General features: G+C 42.1%; 1 non-coding gene across 1 annotated transcript; it reads right to left on the minus strand.

Annotated features, from left to right (window-relative positions):
* Positions 1-357: 357 nt before the first annotated feature.
* LOC130949244 (small nucleolar RNA R71) lies at positions 358-465 on the minus strand. The gene has a single exon (XR_009073353.1). It is a non-coding gene; the product is annotated as a small nucleolar RNA R71 (small nucleolar RNA).
* Between the last annotated feature and the right edge of the window lie 6,783 nt (positions 466-7,248).

Here is a 7,248-nt window from a genome sequence, read left to right on the forward strand (position 1 = left end):
GGTGACTTTACTGCACCTACTCCCGACTTCTATGGGAGAAGCATCTCTATCCCTGCCATTGGAGCGAACAACTTTGAGCTTAAGCCTCAATTAGTTTCTCTAATGCAACAGAATTGCAAGTTCCATGGACTTCCAATGGAAGATCCTCATCAGTTTTTAGCTGAATTCTTGCAAATCTGTGACACAGTCAAGACTAATGGGGTTAACCCTGAGGTCTATAGACTGATGCTATTCCCTTTTGCTGTAAGAGACAGAGCTAGAATATGGTTGGATTCTCAACCTAAAGAAAGCCTGGACTCTTGGGAAAAGCTAGTCAATGCCTTCTTGGCAAAGTTCTTTCCACCACAAAGATGGAGTAAGCTTAGAGTGGAAGTCCAAACCTTCAGACAGAAGGATGGAGAATCCCTCTATGAAGCTTGGGAAAGATACAAACAATTAATCAGAAAATGTCCCTCAGACATGCTTTCTGAATGGAGCATCATAGGTATTTTCTATGATGGTCTCTCTGAACTATCTAAGATGTCCTTGGATAGCTCTGCTGGAGGATCTCTTCATCTGAAGAAGACGCCTGCAGAAGCTCAAGAATTGATTGAAATGGTCGCAAATAACCAATTCATGTACACTTCTGAAAGGAATCCTGTGAACAATGGGACTAGTCAGAAGAAAGGAGTTCTTGAGATTGATGCTCTGAATGCCATTCTGGCTCAGAACAAGATATTGACTCAACAAGTCAATTTGATTTCTCAAAGTCTGTCTGGAATGCAAAATGCACCAAACAGTACTAAGGATGCTTCATCTGAGGAAGAAGCTTATGATCCTGAGAACCCTTCCATGGAAGAGGTGAATTACCTAGGAGAACCCTATGGAAATACCTACAATTCTTCATGGAGAAATCACCCAAATCTCTCATGGAAGAATCAATAGAGACCTCAACAAGGTTTCAATAACAATAATGGTGGAAGAAACAGGTTTAGCAATGGCAAGCCTTTTCCATCATCTTCTCAGCAACAGACAGAGAGTTCTAAGCAGAATACTTCTGACTTAGCAACAATGGTCTCTGATCTAATAAAGACCACAAAAAGTTTCATGAATGAAACAAGGTCCTCCATCAGAAATTTGGAAGGACAAGTGGGTCAGCTGAGCAAGAAAGTTACTGAACTCCCTCCTAGTACTCTCCCAAGTAATACAGAAGAAAATCCAAAAGGAGAGTGCAAGGCCATCAACATGGCCGAATATGGAGAGGAAAGAGAGGAAGAAGACGCCACTGAGAAAGACCTCAGTGGGCGTGCACCACTCTCCTCTGAGTTCCTCAATGAGGAACCTTGGGAATCTGAGGCTCAAAATGAGACCATAGAGATTCCATTGGACTTACTTCTGCCATTCATGAGCTCTGATGAGTATTCTTCCTCTGAAGAGGATGAGTATGTTACTGAAGAGCAAGTTGCTAAATACCTTGGAGCAATCATGAAACTGAATGACAAGTTATTTGGAAATGAGACTTGGGAGGATGAACCACCTTTGCTCACCAAAGAATTGGATGACTTGTCTAGGCAGAAACTGCCTCAAAAGAGGCAGGATCCTGGGAAGTTTTCTATACCTTGTGCCATAGGCACCATGACCTTCAAGAAGGCCTTGTGTGACTTAGGGTCAAGTGTGAACCTCATGCCCCTCTCTGTAATGGAGAAATTAGGGATCTTAGAGGTGCAAGCTGCAAGAATCTCATTAGAGATGGCAGACAACTCAAGAAAACAAGCCCATGGACTTGTAGAGGATGTTCTGGTTAAAGTTGAAGACTAGTACATTCCTACTGATTTCATAGTCCTAGAGACTGGGAAGTGCATGGATGAATCCATCATCCTTGGCAGACCCTTCCTAGCCACAGCAAAGGCTGTGATTGATGTTGACAGAGGAGAGTTAATCATTCAAGTGAATGAAAAATCCTTGGTGTTTAAGGCCCAAGGACATCCCTCTATCATCATGGAGAGGAAGCATGAAGAGCTCCTCTCAAAACAGAGCCAAACAGAGCCCCCACAGTCAAACTCTAAGTTTGGTGTTGGGAGGCTACAACCAAACTCTAAGTTTGGTGTTGAAACCCCACATTCAAACTCTAAGTTTGGTGTTGGGAGGTTTCAACACGGTTCTGAGCATTTCTGAGGCTCCATGAGAGCCCTCTGTCACGCTAATGACATTAAAGAAGCGCTTGTTGGGAGGCAACCCAATGTTTTATAATTAATTATTTTCTTTTGTTATTTTATCTTTTTTGTAGGTTGATGATCATAAGAAGTCACAAAAACAATGAAAAAAAAGCAAAAACAGAATGAAAAACAGGAAAAAAAACAGCACACCCTGGAGGAGAAGAAGCTGGCGTTCAAACGCCAGTAATGCTAGCTGTTGGGCGTTTAACGCCCAGTCTGGCACCATTCTGGGCGTTTAACGCCAGAAAGGGGCACCAGACTGGCGTTAAACGCCAGTAAAGGGCAAGAACCTGGCGTTAAACACCAAGAATGGGCACCAGCCCGGCGTTTAACGCCAGAAATGACTCAAAACGTGATTTTGAGCAACATTTGGTGCAGGGATGACTTTTCCTTGACACTACAGGATCTGTGGACCCCACAGGACCCTACCATCACTCTCTCTCTTCTTCCCCCATTCACCAATCACCTCAACACCTCTTCCCCAAAAACCCCTCACCTATCAAATCCCATCTTTCTCTTCACCACTAACATCCATCCTTCATAAAACCCCACCAACCTCACCCTTCAAATTCAAACCACTTTCCCTCCCAAACCCACCCATAATGGCCGAACCTTTACCCCCCTCTCTCCTATAAATACCCTTCTTCAACTCTTCATTTTCACACAACCTAAACACCCCTTCTTTCCCTTCTTGGCCGAACACACCACCTTCCCCCTCTTCCTCATTTCTTCTTCTTCTACTCTCTTCTTTCTTCTTTTGCTCGAGGACGAGCAAACATTTTAAGTTTGGTGTGGTAAAAGCGTTGCTTTTTCGTTTTTCCATAACCACTTATGGCATCCAAGGCCGGAGAAACCTCTAAAAAGAGGAAAGGGAAGGCAAAAGCTTCCACCTCCGAGTCATGGGAGATGGATAGATTCCTCTCAAGGGTGCATCAAGACCACTTCTATGAAGTTGTGGCCTTGAAGAAGGTGATCTCCGAGGTCCCCTTTTCACTCAAAAAGGGTGAATATCCGGAGATCCGCCATGAGATCCGAAGAAGAGGCTGGGAAGTTCTTACCAACCCCATTCAACAAGTCGGAATCTTGATGGTTCAAGAGTTCTATGCCAATGCATGGATCACAAAGAACCATGACCAAAGTGTGAACCCGAATCCAAAGAATTATCTCACTATGGTTCGGGGGAAATACTTGGATTTTAGTCCGGAGAGTGTGAGGGTGGCGTTCAACTTGCCTATGATGCAAGGAGATGAGCATCCTTACACTAGAAGGGTCAACTTTGATCAAAGGTTGGACCAAGTCCTCACAGTCATATGTGAAGAGGGCGCACAATGGAAGCAAGATTCAAGAGGAAAGCCGGTTCAATTGAAAAGGCATGACCTCAAGCCCGTGGCTAGAGGATGGTTAGAGTTCATACAACGCTCAATCATTCCCACTAGCAACCGGTCCGAAGTTACCATAGACCGGGCCATCATGATTCATAGCATCATGATTGGAGAAGAAGTGGAAGTTCATGAGGTTATAGCCCAAGAACTCTATAAGGTGGCAGACAAGACCTCCACCTTGGCAAGGTTAGCCTTTCCTCATCTCATTTGTCACCTCTGTTATTCAGTTGGAGTTGACATAGAGGGAGACATTCCCATTGATGAGGACAAGCCCATCACCAAGAAAAGGATGGAGTACACAAGAGATCTCACTCATCATGAGATCCCTGAGATTCCTCAAGGGATGAATTTTCCTCCACAAAACTATTGGGAGCAACTAAACACCTCCCTAGGAGAACTAAGTTCCAACATGGGACAACTGAGTGTGGAGCATCAAGAACACTCCATCATCCTTCATGAAATTAGAGAAGATCAAAGAATCATGAGGGAGGAGCAACAAAGACAAGGAAGAGACATTGAGGAGCTCAAGCACTCCATAGGATCTTCAAGAGCAAGAAAGAGCCGCCATCACTAAGGTGGACCCGTTCTTTGATTTCCTTGTTATTATTCTTCTGTTTTTCGAATTTTAATGCTTATGTTTATCCATGTTTGTGTCTTGTGATCATTAGTGTCTTAGTGTCTATGCCTTAAAGTTATGAATGTCCTATGAATCCATCACCTTTCTTCAAAAAAAAAAAACGTGCCTAATTGAAAAGGAAAGAATTGCATGAATTCTGAATTTTATAATAGTTTAATTATTTTGATGTGGTGGCAATATTTTTGTTCTCTGAATGTATGCTTAAACAGTACATATGTCTTTTGAATTTGTGGTTCATGAATGTTGGCTCTTGAAAGAATGATGAAAAAGGAGACATGTTACTGAGGATCTGAAAAATCAATAAAATGATTCTTGAAGCAAGAAAAAGCATTCCGAAAAAAAAAACCGAAAAAAAAAACGAAAAAAAAAAAGAAGAGAAAGGAATAAGAGTTGTGATCCAAGGCAATAAGAGTGTGCTTAAGAACCCTGGACACCTCTAATTGGGGACTTTAGCAAAGCTGAGTCACAATCTGAAAAGGTTCACCCAATTATGTGTCTGTGGCATGTATGTATCCGGTGGTAATACTGGAAGACAGAGTGCTTTGGGCCACAGCCAAGACTCAATAAATAGCTATGTTCAAGAATCATCATACTTTACTAAGAGAATCATTAACACTATCTGGATTCTAAGTTCCTAAAGAAGCCAACCATTCTGGATTTCAAAGGATAGAGTGAGATGCCAAAACTGTTCGGAGGCAAAAAGTTAAAAGCCCCGCTCATCTGATTAATACTGATCTTCACAGATGTTTTTGGAATTCATTGCATATTCTCTTCTTTTTATCTTATTTGATTTTCAGTTGCTTGAGGACAAGCAACAATTTAAGTTTGGTATTGTGATGAGCGGATAATTTGTATACTTTTTGGCATTGTTTTTAGTATGTTTTTGATATGATATAGTTAGTTTTTAGTATATTTTTATTAGTTTTTAATTAAAATTCACTTTTCTGGACTTTACTATGAGTTTGTGTGTTTTTCTGTGATTTCAGGTATTTTCTGGCTGAAATTGAGGGACCTGAGCAAAAATCTGATCCTGAGACCAAAAAGGACTGCAGATGCTGTTGGATTCTGACCTCCCTGCATTCGAAGCGGATTTTCTGGAGCTATAGAAGCCCAATTGGCGCGCTCTCAACGGCGTTGGAAAGTAGACATCCTGGGCTTTCCAGCAATATATAATAGTCCATACTTTGCCCAAGATTTGATGGCCCAAACCGGCGCTCAAAGTCACCTACAGAAATTCCAGCGTTAAACGCCGGAACTGGCATAAAATTTGGAGTTAAACGCCCAAACTGGCATGAGAGCTGGCGGTTAACTCCAGAAAAGGTCTCTACACGAAATTCCTTCATTGCTCAGCCCAAGCACACACCAAGTGGGCCCGGAAGTGGATTTTTATGTCATTTACTCATTTCTGTACACCTTAGGCTACTAGTTTCTTATAAGTAGGACCTTTTACTATTGTATAGAAATCTTTTGATCACTTTTAGATCTCTAGATCATCTTTGGACATTTTAGTTCTTAGATCATTTGGAGGCTGGCCATTCGGCCATGCCTAGACCTTATGCTTATGTATTTTCAACGGTGGAGTTTCTACACACCATAGATTAAGGTGTGGAGCTCTGCTGTACCTCGAGTATTAATGCAATTACTATTGTTCTTTCATTCAAATTCCGCTTGTTCTTTTACCAAGATATCACTTGTTCTTCAACATGATGAAGGTGATGATTGACGCCCATCACCATTCTCACCCATGAACAAGGTGACTGACAACCATTCTTGTTCTACAAGCATCTGAGGCTTAGTGAATATCTCTTGGATTCCTGATTGCACGCTGCATGGTTGATCGCCTGACAACCGAGTGCTCGCCTAACAAACGAGCCAACCATTCCGTGAGATCAGAGTCTTCGTGGTATAGGCAAGAACTGATGGCAGCATTCAAGAGAATCCGGAAGGTCTAACCTTGTCTGTGGTATTCTGAGTAGGATTCAATGATTGAATGACTGTGACGTGCTTCAAACCTGTAACCTACTGGGTGTTAGTGACAGACGCAAAAGAGTTATTCTATTCCGGTAGGGGAGGGAACCAAACCGGTGATTGGCAGCACTGTGACAGAGTGTGTGCATTAGCTTTCACTGCGCGGATGGGAGGTAGCTGCTGACAACAGTGAGACCCTATACGAGCTTGCCATGGAAAGGAGTAAGAAGGGTTGGATGAAGACAGTAGGAAAGCAGAGAGACGGAAGGGAAGGCATCTTCATGCGCTTATCTGAAGTTCCTACCAATGAATTACATAAGTATCACTATCTTTATCTTTTATGTTATTTTCGTTCATCACCATATATATCTGAGTTTGCCTGACTAAGATTTACAAGATGACCATAGCTTGCTTCAATACTAACAATCTCCGTGGGATCGACCCTTACTCACGTAAGGTTTATTACTTGGACGACCCAGTGCACTTGCTGGTTAGTTGTGCGAAGTTGTGTAATGCCATGGTATTATGCGCACCAAGTTTTTGGAGCCATTACCAGGGATTATGAGAGTTGTGAAAAAGTATAGTTCACAATTTCGCGCACCAACGACCTGAGGTTTAAATACTTCGGTTATAAATTTTACTGGGTTTGCTTTAGTGACAAACAAGTTTTTTGTACGAAAGGATTTTTGTTGGTTTAGAAGCTATACTTTCAACGAGAGCTTATTTGTAAAATTCTAGACCACGCAAGAATCCGTTCGTCAAGCATCTATGAGAGTTCTTCCTGTAGCTAAGAAGGGTCTTTCGAGAATGATGGAGGCAGTTGTGTCTTCCTCCATATCGAGTATCATGAAGTCTATTGGGAAAGTAAAGGGTCCCACTTTAACTAGCATGTCTTCAACCACTCCCAATGGAAATTTAACTGAACGGTCAGCAAGTTGGAGGCAAATACGGGTAGGCTTGATATCTTGAATCTGATGTTTCTTCATTAGTGAAATGACATTATGTTAATGCTTGCTCTAAGCTCACATAAAGCCTTCTTTATGCAGGTGTTTCTAATGGTGCAAGC

The sequence above is a fragment of the Arachis stenosperma genome, chromosome 1 (assembly GCF_014773155.1).
Source record: "Arachis stenosperma cultivar V10309 chromosome 1, arast.V10309.gnm1.PFL2, whole genome shotgun sequence".
NCBI classification, from domain to species: Eukaryota; Viridiplantae; Streptophyta; class Magnoliopsida; order Fabales; family Fabaceae; genus Arachis; species Arachis stenosperma.